The sequence below is a fragment of the Pleurodeles waltl genome, chromosome 3_1 (genome assembly GCF_031143425.1).
Source record: "Pleurodeles waltl isolate 20211129_DDA chromosome 3_1, aPleWal1.hap1.20221129, whole genome shotgun sequence".
NCBI classification, from domain to species: domain Eukaryota; kingdom Metazoa; phylum Chordata; class Amphibia; order Caudata; family Salamandridae; genus Pleurodeles; species Pleurodeles waltl.
Genome location: NC_090440.1, coordinates 1167304396 through 1167321293, shown reverse-complemented (window position 1 = coordinate 1167321293; position 16898 = coordinate 1167304396).

The following is a 16898-nucleotide window of genomic DNA, read 5'->3' as shown; positions in this document are numbered from 1 at the left end:
GGCGCACAGTTTTGACACATTTCGAGGTTTACAGATCCTTGTAAATTTGGGAATGTGTCAAAACCCATTGATGTTGTATCACAAATCCTACTGCAAGGCCCATGGAACTGATCCTGACGTACAGTAAGGCAAGAAGTGCTTTGCGCTGCCTTGCCTTACTACATATCTATGATGCCATGCAAAAGCACGCAGAGTGATTTAGCGCTGCCTCATAGATTTGATTGAGAGACCTCCTCCACCAGTGCATCATAGAAATTGACACTCCAGCAGTGCAGGCCCCTTGTACATGAGGCCCACAGTGGCTTTGCAGGTCTCACCATGTGTGACTTGGAGGGTTGTATTGCACATGTCCCATGTGGTATGGTGCAGGTATGAGGCCCACACCTGCTATGGATGCACTGTCTCATTCCGCAAACACAAATATGGCTAATTTATCAAACATATGTTACTGTCATGAGGTCAGTCATGTGCTTCAGACGTATTTACTAACTAGTAGGCCATTCCCAGATCTCTGATTCTGGAAGCGCTGGTTGATTGTATTGTATTGTATTGCAATAGTATTTATATAGCACTTACTACCCCTGATGAGGCGTTGAAGCGCTTTTTGGCGAGTAGCACGCTACTCCGGAACCCAAAAGGAATTAGTTGTGGATTAGTATAGGGAAATATACGTACAGTTTTAGTATTATTATGAGTTTATTTGAGCCGCGGATAGGTGAGTTTGTTAGTTGGAGTGACTGGAGTAATGGAGGGGTGGAGGAAGGAAGAATCCAGAAGTGTTAATTGGGAGTTTATGGTAATAGGATTTAGGCTTGGGACGTGGAAAGGGTTAGGGAGATCATAGTAGCAGGGTGAGATAAATGAGGGAGAATTTAGTAGGGTTGTTTGGGAGATCATGGTAGTAAAGTGAGGTTTGGGTGAGTTAGATGTGGAAGAGGAGGGAAGAGCTTAGGCAGGGTTATTTAGTAGATGAACGTAGTAGAATGGATTTGGGATGAGTCAGAACAGGAATGGAGGATAGACTGATAGAGACATGACATATGGTGATGGGTAGACAAAGTGTGATATAAAATGAGAGCAGGGATTCATAAGTATCTAGTATAACAACTTATCTAGGAGTTATGCAATGATCTAGGAACATGTTAAGCATAGAATAACATACACATATATACATATACACACACACATACATACACACATGAATACACACACATATGCACACATGTATTTACATACATATACATATTTAAACCATGAGTAATTATACATTAGTTAAACAGGTTTAAAGAGTATGTGTGTAGTTTATTGTTATGACATAGTAGCAATACATATTTTCTAAAGAACTATATATAACTAGAATATACACATACTCAGATTTGTTTTTTATCAACATAGGCATACACAGTCTATAGCTGTTTGAATATGGTGGTTATGAAGGAAAGAGACAACTCTTGAGTAGTTTTCTGAAGACAAGATAGTTATCTGTGGCTCTCATAGTTGGGGGCAATGAATTCCATAGTTTGGCTGCTTGAACGGAGAAGGATGTACCACCTATAGTCTTTTTCTTGTATGGTGGTGTTCTAAGGCGTGGTGATGGAATGTCTGAAGATGAATGCATCATAAGCACTCCCGGGGTACTTTATCCGCACATTGAAGAACATCCCCAGATGGTCCACTATTCCCTGCACATTGATTGAATATGTGTGCTTCCTTTTGCAGGTGTAGCAGCAATAGGCACCAGTTGCACATGAGTGCAATTCATTACCCCCAACACATGTTGAAATACAGCAATGGCATAGAAGCCCTACTTTTTTTCAAGTTGTTTCTGCTGTGTGCTGGGGAACATGAGCTACTGGGCTGTGAGACCAATGATGGCATTGAGAATACAGGGGAGTAGTGCAGAAAAGAATGGCTGAGATATTCCTGCCACTCGGGCTGTGGTTATTAGGAATGCACCAGACACCACCATGTGGAGTACTGCCATCAGCTGGTCCTGCAGAGGGATGTTGGTGCACCTCTAGGATGTTATCTGCAACGTTGGTGCATTCTGGTGCAAGAGCTGGACAATGGACTCCCTCCTGAGTCTGTAATAGCTGATGACCTCCTACCCCCTGAGGTCAATGAGGGTAGTCCACTGCCAGTGTGTCTGCTCCCTTTCTCCTGTGCTGCCTCCATGGTGATGTTGGAGGTGGTGATGCTGCTCCGACCTGCAGTATGAGTAGTTCTATGGCGTAGTTGAGCTTGCCAAAGTGCCTTGGGTTGCCGATACACAGGAATTTTGATGCATTTTGGACTCCGCACATCAGTTGCCAGCAACACGTCACTTTCCTATAAACTTGTAGATATGGATGCTTCTGTTCAGTGGTGGATTTTAAGGAGGAATGACTACCTTGAACATGTTTACCATTATCTGACACAGCCGGTTGTAGCATAGGTAAAAAAATGACACAGGACAGAGAAAAGTGACACATTATACCTAATGTATCGCTTTGTAAATATAGAGCACGGAATGCTCAACCGCTGCTCCCAAAAAAATGAAACAGCAGTGGACAAGCTCCTTGTAAATATGCCCCATTGTTTTAACCACTTCAATGTATAGGACATAATGTTCATATCCTCTGTGTGGGAGCAAAACAAACCCAACTATTCAAGACCCCGCAAAATTCAGGAACCACAAAAAAATAGCTCATACGGTTCTCCTACTGGAAATAATTGAGCAAAAAAGGCACTCTCCCTGACAAAAACTTGGCATAGCAACAAAACAAGTAACTGGGACCACTCAGTAATTGATTTTTAGATCCTGAAAAAGTTAATCGTTTTTTTTTTGAGAAATCACTCCTGAATGATCAGCAAAACGAGAAAAGGGTTGACAGCATCCTTATTAGAACAGGAAAGTCTTCAAAGATCTTCAGAAAAAAACCAGTTTCCCCCTTGAATCAAGGGGTTCTTATATACAATTCTTGAATAACAAAGTAGTTAAAACAGCAATTCATCATGGTATGACCCCATGAATTTAGCAAATCAGAAACGTGAACGTCATTACCTCAAAACATAAGCATTATTCCTTTTTGAGGAAGCATGTTCTGTGCTACTATTATCCGGAGATGTTCAATAAAAATATGAAACTTTCAACAATATCACCTTACACAAATTAATGAGACTAGTCTAAGCGGCAGAACTGCAGTGGAAAGACCTTAGGATTTGCAACAGATCAAAAACACCAGAAAATGCTTTGAAAGCTTTGTAATCATAACTGTGGGAAAGACCATTACATCAACTGTCTTCTCTCTGTGGAGACTGTGAGGCGAGTTGTGCAAGGGGACAAGATGGGTGGGGGCGAATACAGGGGAGAGAATGACAGAAACAGCATCCATATTATCCAAGATCGTGTTGTCACATACATGTGGTGTAACTAAATCATATTAATTTAAAAAAAATCCAAACGTCGTATTAAACTTGCTTCAGCTGTAATCATGTTGTCATCACTTGCATTTTGGCAGCAAATCCTTCTGATGCTTGCACTAGAAGAACTCCCTTTGATAGCCCCACCCGAGGTTGCTGGGGAAGAGCTTCCAAAACAACCAGAGGTTTTTTTTTCTGTTTGATGACATGTGACTTTGAAAGCAGTTGAAGCAGAAATATCTGGCTGCTTTCAGTTTGATCAGTGCTCCAGGGCACAGCACCCTAAGCACTGATCTACAGAAGAGAAGAAATGTTGAAAGTGTTTTCCCTATCCAGTGGTACTTCTCTGATATGGATCCTGCTCTTGGATTGCTGCATGACCTTAGTTCCCGAGCAGGGATAGCTTTTAGGGACGATTTCATGGGGAATTTGCCCTGAGACAAGGCCAGTTGCCCCCTTCAAGGAAGGACAATAGTCTTTCTGCTCCTAGTGGAGATGGCAATTTTAGGCGGGCTCAATATACCTATCCCAGACAGGCAGAAGGCCAAGTGGGCACAAGGGATAGGCATTTTTATTATAAAACAATGGCTGCTGGCCCTTCCTGGTATTGGACAATTTTCATCAATCCCTACAGCTCAAACAGTCTTTCTGCCCTTTTCACAGGGCAGATTTGGAGGTTTACCTCAAATCTGTCCTTCCAATTCGTTTTGCACTCAGGGCAGAAAGAATTCTAAACACTAGGGTAGTATTACAGAAAGAGTACTACCGGCACAACAGGTGTTTGCATCCATTCCTTGTGCCTCTGCACACTTTGGTGTTCTAGAAGGAGACACAGATGTTTGATTAACCCCATTTATGATGCACATTGTGTCTGGGCACCTCTTGCACAGCGCTATTACAACGGGGCAATTCCCTCATTTCCATGGTGCTTTGGCCTCATGCAAATGAGGGAACACTGCCTTTGATACAGGCACAAAGTCAAAATACTTGTCAGGAGGTGCACTGATACTGTGTTACATAGAATTAGTGCACAATCAGTGTGCCCCCTGAGAGACCCCTTTTTAGGTGACTAGGTGACATGGGGGTATCTGTGACACCCAGGAATCTGCTTGTACGTGGGTGCAGTAAGACAATGCACCTAACTGCAGAAGAATGCCTTTCCTAGTCTCCAAAGAGTGGCTGATCCACCCCCAGTGAAAGACAGACCTGACATTTTAAACTGAGGCTCAATTTTTCACTAATTTGCTCTTCTCAGCATATGTGTGAACTGTCAGAATTAGCAACTGCACTGAGCACAGAGCTTTATATTTTTTCCTATCAAGTGCATTGTCCCAATCTGCTCACAGTGCAGCTAAATGAGGGTTCCCACAGTGCAAACATTTACTGCACACTAATTGTGTAATTTAGGTCCAGGGATTGTTTATTTATTACTCTTTTTTCAGAATGGGTTGGGTGGTTTGCACTCCCATACCTGAATTCCAAACAGCCCTCTCCTCCACATGTCATTTCTAGAGCTCAGAGACCAAATTCTGTAGGCAACTGAGAAGAAATGTGGATTCTTTCAGGCGTAATTTTGACATAAGGGCCAGCAAAGGGATAAACCTGCCCATTTACCTACGCAGTGTGGCAGAAAGACTATCTAGTGTCTGGTGCAAAGGTGAGCGAAGACCCTAGACCACTTAGGTTTTAGACATCAATCAGTGGTGTCTAGAAATAAATCTGCCCCATAGAACAGGAATATTGGAGGTGAACCCTTTAATCTGCCACTTAAGGGGGAAGATAAACTTTCTGGTTCCTGGGGGTTGGAGCAGCAGCCTAGAGTCAGCATGTCATACCTGCACCCCATTCTGTTTCCCACGTTTTCCTGGTGGGCTTTCTGCTCCTCTTCCTTGGGATGGGCTGATAGGCAGTAAATGTCCCAATCTGCCCACCTGGGCCTCAAAAAACCGACAGACCTCCATGATTTTTTTTTACTGTATGGATTCGGATCCATCACATTCTGTCATCTGGTGGTCCCAGCACCCCAATTCCACAGGACCCACGCAGTTGTTTTTGCTACTTCAGAGGGCAAATCCTGATCCGCCCCACCTGGGATTTGAGAGGGAGGTTCAAAAAGTCCATCAGACTACTATGGAAAAAAGTAAGAAAAGTTGTGGTGTGGGGTACTGGACTGTCTTGTCATGGAGCACCACCTCTGGGTAATAGACAGTATTTCTGCCCCAAAGGGGAGGCAGAATGATTTATTTATCTTCTCTGTGCTGGTCCATATGTCAAATCTGCACCTTAAAAATCCCATGTTCCACCCACTTGCCATGAGAATGATTGCAGCTTTCAGACTCTGGGTAAACCAGCACCCAATGAACCCTACCAAACCTGGGCATTTCTGAAATCAGACTTGTGGGGGAATCCCAGGATAGTTTCCTGCATAGAATGGCCTGCAAATGTCAGAAATATGCATACAACCACCCAATTGTTGCTCTCTTTTAATGGCTTATGATTGCAATATTCAACCCATGGTACATCGGAACTCAGAATTCCCCACCACAACAGAGCATTGTTGAAACCTAGAGACTCACAGGAATCCAGGTCGAGGTGGCATACATAGATTCCAGAAAGACTTCTTAACTGGAATGCCTGTTAAATGTCAAAAGTATGGGTGAAAAAACACAATATTTCCTGTAATTATACAACAGTAATCCCTGGCACTTTAGCCAGTACAGAGAGTTTCCCCCTTTCCACCCTTCTCCCGAGAAAACCGGTACTCGACAAGTGAAGTTGGACTTACTGCATGCCATAAGAACAAAGCAAACTGTAACAATGTGAAGTCTGTAATGACACCACATTGTCTTCATATGCCACAAATGCTTTGACTGATTCTGATTGCACCCATGCAAGTGGGACACCATTTTTATCTGAAAAAGTGTGAGAATGCTTGGTGGTAGAATGTATGTCAGTCCCTCCAGATTCTCAAAATGTTCCTCACAGAAATGTGAGACAATCTATGATTTTAACAAAAATTTGTGGTTTGCAAATTGTATTATGGAATACTGAGGCTAGGAACAGTGTGATACACCAATACCGTTAACAAAATATTAAGGGATAAAATATCAAAAGGTAAGTGCATATAGAGGAAGTATAGATGTACTGTTCTTAACTCAAAATCTATGCATTAAGTAGATATGTATATTGTCAAGTACAGATATATATATATCTATGCTTTCTTACCTTTTGATATTTTCTCCTTTGATATTGTGTTCAGGATATTTTGTGCCATTGAGATTCATGCCTCAATATTATGGTGGGTACACTGGTTTACAGAGCATTCTGGGTAGTAAAATGTAGTATGATCCCTGCTGGTCACACTGCCCTGAATTCACCCAGGTGTCTGGTTTTCAGAAATGGTTTGAGTCGGTAGGTTTTCCTGTTTGCTAGATGACCCTACACCCAAATACCATAGCTACACCTATTCCCAAAAGGATGATAATTCAATGGAAAATTATGAGATATCGCATTGCATTTTAGGAACATTCCTGTCACAGGAAATAGGCCCACACACACAAGTGGGATACTGTGATTATTGAGAGAAGTGTGGAAATGTTGGGTGGTAGAATGTTGTCAATCCTCACCCATACTAGAACGTTTACTCACAGGAACCCCAAAAAGGTTTGGCAATTTGGCCAGTATTTGAGGTTTAGAGATATCTTGGTAAGAAAAAGTAATGGGTGAATGCAAGCCACACCACTCTGGCTTCATACAGGTATCTAGGTTTTAGAATTGTTTAGACTGGTTACTTTTTGTTGATGCAATTTTGTGACCTTTTTCTCACTTAGCACTTTTTCTCTTTTTGGAAAAAATACAAAATTTAGAATGTCCAGTTTGGGGAATGCCGTTGGCTCAGCACTTAAACTGAAAAAGTTGTGCTGTCATGATGCATGGGTGTTCCTCCATTCATCTTTGGAGAACACCACAGTGCGAATGCACAGAAGAAATGTTAAGATACGAATATACTCCAAAGCGTATACAAACAAATATAAAAATTAATCTTTACAATGTGTACTTTTTACAATTGCCTTTCTCAAGTCAAATCAAAGTCCAAACTGGAAAGGTACAGAGGCTGATCATGAATGTTTCAAACCCCTAAGAGAAAGAGCACACAAAAGGAGAAGGGAAGAGAGAACAGAGAAAATGCCAAAGACAATGTTAGTGGGAAACTGAAAGAAGCGCAAACACAACTAAGGTGCACAGGATAAGCACACTGTGTGCAAACTATGTGGCAAATGAAGAAACACACAAACTCGCAATGTAAGAATGACTAGCTATCACTGACCCAAGACCAATGAATGCCCCAGAAATATGGGAGATCACGTTTTGCTGGGGGAGGGCCTCGTCGTCTTGTGTTTCACCATGCATATCTGCAGCTTGCACAGTGATTATAAATACCCCTAACATTGCCAAAGAGGAAGCAGAGGAATACGTGTTTAAAGTGATTTTCAGAGAGTACATAATTTGGACATATGGGAAATGCTGGGTCTATGTTGCGAACAAGTGCAACTGAGGTGGAAATTATTTTGATGACCCAGCCAAGGGGCTGCCCTTCCCAGGAAAATATCACTGTGTTGTGTTCCCAGTACAACTTTCAAATGCAAATTTTATTTCCATCATATTTAGATGAAATGGTAAAGCTGGGATTATATCTTAAATTGCCTAATTCCATAGCTAAAACGTACCCACAGGTCATGGGCCAGTGGCAGTAAGTGGTTACAAAGTATGCATGGTAGATACTGACATTTACCATTGCTTTCGTCAAGTTTATGATTTATTTCATTCGACTTCCTTCACACTCTGTTTCCTTCTTGTGCTCTAAACCCATCTCCTCCCTCAAATTCCCTTCATAGTTCACCAGTCGCCACTGTCATAATCTGGTGTGTCCATGCACGCTCTGTCCATATCATATCAATGACATGGAGAATTACCTTTTTATGTCTTGTGATACTTCATTATTCTAAATTGAAAGCGGTGCTCCTTGTCAATGCTGTTGGAAAAACTCCCTCTAATCTCTGTGGCTGGTGCAGATCTGACAACTGAATAGTGTCCAGAACTATCTTTTCCTTTTTCTAGTCTTTATCTATCGCAGTGTCCCGGGGACACCTAGGGGCATATTTATACTTTGTTTGCGCTGTTTTACCAGCATCATTTTTCCCGCTAAAATGTTTCAAACTTAGCTCCATATCTATATTTTGACGCTAGACCCGTCTAGCATCAAAATATTAGAGTTAGCACCATTTTTTGGGATACGTGAACCCACCTTGTGTCAATATTTATCCCCCCGTGCAAAAGAGATGCACGGGTAGGAGGCGGACCCAAATAATGACACAAAGCTTGCTTAATGTCATTATTTAACGCCATGGCCAGACCAGGCGTTAAGGAACCTGTGGACCCATTTCCACAGACACAAATAATGGAATGGGCCCACAGGTGCCCACTCCAAGCCCCAGGAACACCCCCGCCCGCACCAGAGGGACACCATTACATGGGGGACCCCATCCAAAGTAAGGTAAGGTTTTAAAAATATTGCATTAAAGGGCCAATGGGAGCTCTTACATGGGCCCCCTGCCTGGCACTGGATACAATGGCCATGCCCAGGGGTTTCTGGTCCCCTATGCTGACCATTGGGGTGGTGGGCATGACTCCTGTCTTTAGTAAGACAGGAGTCATTTTTGGGTGGTTGTGCATCAGAAAATGACAGTAGGCTGGTTACCATCATTTTCTGTTGCACAACCTCCTTTTCACATACCGCCACCCCCACCGGGCTAGCGTCTTTTTTTGTGACGCTAGGCCAAGCTTAGCGCCGGCTTGCAACCTTCCTTAAATATGGTGCCAGGCTGTAGAATGGCACAATCTAGGGGGAACACTTTTTGAAGCAAAACTGTGTTCACCAGTTTTGTGCCAAAAAGTATAAATCTGGGCCCTGGTTTCCATTTTCATGCCTCCTTCTTTCTGTGATATATTACATGGCCTCGAGCTTCACCCTTTCTGATTGAGATACCGGTTCTGAAGTACGTGCCTGTAACTTTCAGAGTTAAGAGAGAAAAAGAAGTAAAGGCAGAATTGAAATAGCAATAGAAAAGAGATGGGAGACAAAAAGGAGGGCATGTGAAAAAAATAGTCTAGAAAGGAAGAAAAGCGAGAAGGGAAGACGGGGGAAGAAAAAGGCACAGATAGGGTTTGATAGAAGGAGAGAAAAGAAGATGAAGAAAGCATTACACTGGGTAGAAACTGAGCAGAAAGAGAAGATGGGAGAAAGAGAGGGTTAAGAGAAAGGGAGCAATAGTAAGAACGAGGGAGCAGAAAAAAAATGTGAGAAGAAGTTAGTAATGTTATTGTTAGATAAAGGAGGCCAGATATTTAGATAAATGATGCTGGAGTCAAAGAAAGGAGGCTTGAGGGGAAAGGAGATCTGATAACATAGAGTTATGTGATAAAAAGTGTTGTAAAATGCAACATCTAAGTTAATTTTTTTCTAAAATCCTCTTGGGGTAGAATCAGTCCCTCATCCAAAACCCTTGTGCAGTGGTCATCCTTGCCAGCTTTTCTCACCCAGCGATGAGTGATACAATTTGGAAAAGCTACTTCTGGTCTGTATTCCAGCCCTGTTAGCGCTCTTCACATGGTAGCATCACAAAAACCCAAGAAACTCAAAAAGGGCAAGGGAATAATAAGTGATGAAATTCTGAGGACCTCTGGCACAGCACAGATGAATTATGGAAAATTAGAGGAAAACCTTCACACGCCTGAAGACCTGAGTGTGTCGTGTCTTCCAGCAGGTGTTTAAACTGACTATGCTCAGGGTTGAAAATGCATACATACTTCCTGTGCACATGAAAGGTGCATGATGAAACCTTGAGAGTTTCTCAGGAATCAGAAGGGACTGTTTTTCTCCCATCACCTTCCCCAGTCTACCACCTACCTCCTTCCCCCACACTTTTTGCTACATATTTAGATCTCTCTTAAAGGATAATTTGAATTCACTCTACCATCTAATTGGGTATCTGACTTCATGGACAGATCTCTCTAAAAGTTCGATGGAACTCTGCACTCCTATGGGGCTCCTTTACAAATGAAGATCTTGCCTTTCATCATGCAAGCATCTACAACAAAATTCTACAACACCACTGCCCTTAATTTATTTGCAAGCCCTGATCTGCCCCTTGTCACCTCAAAAATCAACACATGAAGTCCCTTGCAATTTAAAGCATGCTTTCATTAGGGATCTCAGTAACATCCTGTGAGGTATTGTCGGGTGTAATTATTTGAGTACTCCTTTTCCTGTAGAATAGCAGCACTTGACTGGGCCTGCAAGTTCCCAGCGGACTGCACAATGCCGCCCTTCTGATCCCCTATAAAGACAATCTATCTGAAAGAGCCTTCTGAATCTTGCCCTATTACCCCACAAATCCCTCCAGGCTGCCCATGTTAGTGATCTCACTGGCACACACACCTTTTAAATCCCATCATAGTGATGGCATCCGTACCTCATCTGCCCCATCCACAACCCCAGTATTCAGATTGTTCTCATGCTACAAATCTGATTCCCCACCTCTGCACTATGAAGTCCCAACTAACACAATCCCGTGTCATGTATATGGTAAGTCACCTATTACTCCAAGAGGTCGACTCGGATCTTTGAACTCAGACAAGAGTGAGAGGACATCCAATCAGACACTGCGAACCAAGGAACATCAAATAAATCACACAATATTCAAAATATAAAAATGAGGAGTCAGTAATTTAATGCACCATGACCAATGTGGCCATGAATCATCACACCAGTTCAGTAAAGTTTAAACATGTATTGATTGCTTTTTAGATTAACACTGCTAAAGTCACTTAAATCATGTGCAAAAATGAATGATAACAGTATAAAAACATCACAGGCTGCCCAAATTGTCTTAAGAATCTCAATCTGGACAGAACATTTCTCATTTAACACTTTAAAAGAACAATACAAAATAACAACAGAATCAAGTGGAAAATAGAAACAGTATACATTTAGTTTGTGCAGTTGAATTCATTATAACCAATTAATACACAATTAAATTTAGACATTGGGTCAAGCATTCTCAAATAGTACTCTAATTGGCAAGCATGTTTGGGCTTCATGCAAAAATTAAAATAAAACAAAAACTATTTTGGAAAACATCTAACTATGGCGCTAACCAAAATAAGCGGTTGGGTTTTCTAAAGAGAAAACCTGCAAGAAAGAAAAATGCACATTGGTTATACCTCTCCTAAATGGATCAGCATTCAGTAGAATCTTCATCAGCAGAGCGCAGGAACATCAGGCTTTCAATAATCAGCATCAAAACATGAATTGGAAACAGTTCAGTAAAGTTGGGCCTAATATAACTGAACTGTTAGAATCATAGGCAAGAGCTAAACAGCAGAATCTGACTGCACAGAAAGCTAAACAGAAAAACTCCAACTTACATCGCCTAAAGCTTCGCGATATTGAAGTCCGAAACGTAAATAACTATGCTTCTATTGGACAAGACTATGAGGGGGTTTAGTGTGCAGCTAATAAAACATCATCTGTGCTTTAGATATATCTCTTTTTCTTACAGCATATTCCGGATTGGTTTATGCTGTCACTCCTCTCGCCTCTCTGGTCAGCTGCTTCTGTACAAAAATCACAAATTGAACAACATAGAAACATGACGTTCTTCCTGCCAAACCCAAAGCCCATTGTTAGATGTAACAACTATTAACTTGCGCAAAATAGAAAATATGAAACATGAGCAAGACAGAACTTTCCACTGCGAAGGACACACAGAATGTTTGAAGAAACATTATTTTGCAAAGTTAGCACAACATGTAAACACTGTGTTTCTGGAAAATTACTAAGTTGTGAGGCCTTTTCACTAGTGTTAAACATGAAGAATAAAACATATCATAAAAATTTTAAATAATTAACCTTTTAGTACATAATTCTAATCTTCTTTTGTCAGTACATTCAATTATGATTAAACAAAATGCATTTATATTGGCATTTATTTTCTCACATAATACTTCATTGTGGCTGACACCAGGGCAATCATATTTATGAGTATACGTTTATTTTTCTAACACACGTTTTTTAGGAAGGCCTTTTAAGACACGTCATTTCACATTATATTTTTTTTTAGTAATGTTTGCTCTCTAACAACCCTTGTAGCTCCACAAAAGAGATTGCAGTTTGGTCTCTGTTTAAATGTTTTACCTGTATGTCTGCCCTGGGAGTACCTATGGGTATGCCTGCTTGTGAGTGCGGCAGCCTGCACAGTCTGACTGTCAATCCTCTAACTGTGTCTTGTGATGTGTGTATAGGTTGTAGATTTATCCATGATGTTGGTGGGCAAGACAGCACTCTGTATATGTCAAGAGGGTCTATCTTCCACTGCTGCTGCCCATGCTGTACCTATGTGCAACTGAAGCTTGCCTTAGTGATGCCCGTTTAGTTCTTGTAATTGTTTTACTGCTGCACAAGAAAATATCCTCCCTAAACAATATCCAAAGTCACTGACATATCTAATTGTTGTTCAAAACATTCTATCCATTCAGAGGGCGGAGCAGTGTGGTGCTGTACTCCTGAGAGAGGAAAACGGGCCTTGGCCATTGTCAAAGAGAAGCCTCAGATGTGTAGATAATCATGGCTGCTAGACACAGTACACACTGGTAAAGTTTCTATGGGTTGTGTGTCCCCACATTGGTGTACACTGAGTCTCTCCAGATGCAGTCATGGACCTCCTGTGTGAACTCGCATTGTAGTCTGCTGTGCATCTAAGAGTGAGGAGGAACTGAGAAGTGACTGGAGCTATGTGTCTCTTCTACCCAGCATGATTGCTGGAACCCAACATAAAACTTGTGCTTCCTCTGATAGCTGTGCAATGTTGGTGGGGAGGGGAGGCATAGGTACTATATTTGCCAATGACAACTGTGACAATTGCCCATCCCTGTGAACTGTTGGCTAAGTTTAAAATACAAGTTTAAGCCTCAGAAATGTTAACCTTTGCCAAAAGCAGCAGGGGATATGAGATGGGGGTACACTGTCAGTTGTTGTTGCTGCACCCACTCCATATACTTTTGTTCTCCTTCTATCTATTGTTGCTGGGTCACTGAACTATGTCTGACTAACGGGTGCGATACTGAGCCCTTTGGTGGGACTTCCGGGAGCACCCACGCTTTACGCTCTGGGTTTTTGATCCAGGCCGGGAGCTGAGGTCCCTAGGTAGCTCTTGCATATTATTTTTTCTTGTCTGTTACAGCTGGTGGTGGATTCCGCCAGATAGTCAAGGGTTAGTTCGGGGGGGGCATGTCACTAGAAGAAGGAACAGGTTCAGGTGGATTCTATATGTCAATGCTTATGGGGAAACATCACACACATGCTTTTAGGGGTGTTTACCTGGAGAGGGCTTGGTTAAAGGAGATTGTTCTAATACCATTATAGATGGGACAGGAGTACAGAGCATGAGCAGAACACCTGGGCGCACATGAGGATTTGAGGGATGAAAGGGATTGCATGCCTTTACAACGAATTTCATTGTAAAAATATGCTTAGTAAAGGCATATGTGGAAATAGCAAGCATGGTTCTGTCATACAACCCCTCCCACTGGCCCCTGAGCCCCAAAACTACCCCCCCTAATGAATACACTACCCAGACACCCCTCACTCACCCTGAGCCCTAAAACTTTCCACACCTCTAGTAACTAAACGACCCTGACTCCCCCACCCACCCTAAGCCCTAAAAACTAAACTACCCCAAAACCCCACTCACACTGAGCCCTACAAAAAACTATCCTGACCCCCCTCCCTGTCCCTAAAATCTGAACTACCCCGACTCCCCCACCTGCCCTGAGCCCTAAACAAAAACTACCCCACCAATAAAAAAATGAAACTGCCCTGGCAACCCCCACCTGTCTTGAGCTCTAAAACCTTCCCCCACCTCTAATAACTAAACTACCCCAATCCCCAACCCTGCCCCAGCCCCACTTACCAGACTGTGTCCTCTCCCAATCCACTCTGCCTTTTTCTGTGCCTTAACCACGCATATGCGTAGTTTGGCACATGCGTGGCTAAGGCACAGAAAAAGGCAGTCTTTGTTCCAGCAAGTGTGGTTACTCTTGCATGGTAAATGTCCACGTTGTTCACAAAGCGTTGTTTGGGACATTTCCCAACGCAATTAGTGGAGTGGAACGTATAAAGAATACATGTCTACTCCAAGCAGTATAGGGTACAAACCTACTTGAGGTAATACAAGGTGGCCATTTTATTCCTGCAAGGGACTTGTTTGATGGACACAAAGGCGGAAGAACTCAGAAAGAAGCGGAGAGGCCAACTGTATGTCTCCACTTATTTAGTCTATGATCGAGGTGTGGCTGTTTGGGTGTCCCCAGGAGTTCCCTTTAATTTTCAGGAAGCCCATGCTGATGTGGAGGACTGCTACCTATTGTTCACAAGACAATTGGATGGTAGGGAGATATCTCTCCTTCATGTTTATGCACCAAACTGCAATAACAAGGTGTTCTTTTGGAGGATGCTGGAGTAGTTGGCAACACATATTGTTGTCCCTCCCATCTTGGAAGGCTATTTTACCTGCATCCTGGAGCTGGATCACTCAACACTGGGACCCCATACTAAATTCGACATGACAAGCACCCTTGCAGAAGTCATGCCAGAGTTGGACTGTGTTGATGTATGGAGATCCCTGCACTCCAGAGACTGACAGTACACCTTTCATTCCTCTACCCACAATACGTATAGCAGACTTGACAGGATCCTACTGCCCACCTTGTTACATGTTCGTGTTTGGACCAAGGAGCACCCTTTGGTGCCCTTGTGGCAGCTCAATCCTGAGGCCTTGTGGGGAACCGTGTTCCATGCTGAGGTGAAAGATGCATTACACTGATATTTAGAGGCAAAATGGGGGACTGTGACTACACAATCCATGGAGTGAGAGGCACTCAAGATTATACTTTATGGTAAGTGTATGTCCAAGACATATGGTATAGCCCAACAATTGCATTAAGAGCTCCACGAAGAGGAGGAGAAATTGCTGCAGCTTCAGCATCGAGATCCACCAGACAGAGGCAGAACTACTGAGCTCCTGAAACCTCAGTGCAAAGTGGGGGAGGTCTGAGACAGACTCGACAAATTCGCAAAGAAGGATTACAGAGGGAGATAAGCCGGGTAAACTGCTAGCATGGCTACTGCATCTGAAACGCCCTTCTGGGATCATTCTGATGTTGAAAGATGCCAGGGGCAGAGGGCGATAACCCAGACTGCTATCAACACTGCACTTCGGCTCTATCTGACTACCTTGTGCAGACAGGGGTATCGGGGCCCACCTGAGAGGCTAGGTGAGGTCTTAAGGCAACTGTCAACGGGAGATCAGCTGGAGATATTGGATAGAGACTTGTCAAGGGAGAAAAAACTTGAGGTCATAAAGGATATGCCTGGGGAAAAGTCACCTGGGTGGGATGGCCTGCCCTTTAAATTTTATTATTCTTTTATGGGAACTATAGTGGACAGACTGCTGGAAGTATTCAGGTAAGCTGGGAAATAGAGGGCACTCCAATCGACCATTTGTGACAGCGGTCATCGTAATGATCCCAAAACTGTATCAAGATCCAAAGAAACTAGGGGCATATTGCCTTTTGTCTATAATGAACACAGATGCAAAAGTGTTGGCTACACTGTTGGCAAATAGATTAAAGGAGGTGGTCGGCTCCTTGATTCATGAGGATCGGTGCAGGTTTATTTCTGCTAGAAGCACCCTGATGAATATCAGACGGCGTACACATATCATGCATTCAGTGAAGGAGACAAAGGAAGATGTAGCAGTCATAACTTTAGATACCAAAAAAACATTTGATATGGTGTGCAGAGATTAAATTCAGGCAGACTTAATGAAACTGGGCTTTGACAGAAGTTCTTAGGTTGTGGCAAACTATTAAACAAAGGGCAGATGGCTCAGGTTTAGTCGGGAGGCTATTTAGGGAAAAATGGAGTGCTGAGAGGGGTACCCACCAGGGATGTCACCTCTCGCCTCTCCTGTTTGTGCTGGCTAAAGATTCAATGGCTCAACACCTGCTAGTTTGGCTGGATGACTGGGGGGTTCATGAGAGAACACGGGTGAACACGTCGGAAGCGTGAAGCAAGAGTAGGTGACAGTTGTGGGTGGGAATGATAGAGGAACTAGCAAAGACTGAGGTGATATTCGCCACGCAGACCTCACAAATGCGTGTCATACAGGGCACTATGGCCTGGAAATGCAGGACTGGAAGCTCAAGCCCAGAAGATGGGTCAGACAGAGAAAGAGGGTAGCCTTAGACTGGTTTGCTAGAGAGTGTGAGAGCTCTGCTGTTCAGGGGGGGGGACAGGGACACAGATCCCTGTTCTTGTTGTGGAGCACATAATATTAAAGCTTATACACAAGGATGGGAGAAGTAAGCCTTGTCTT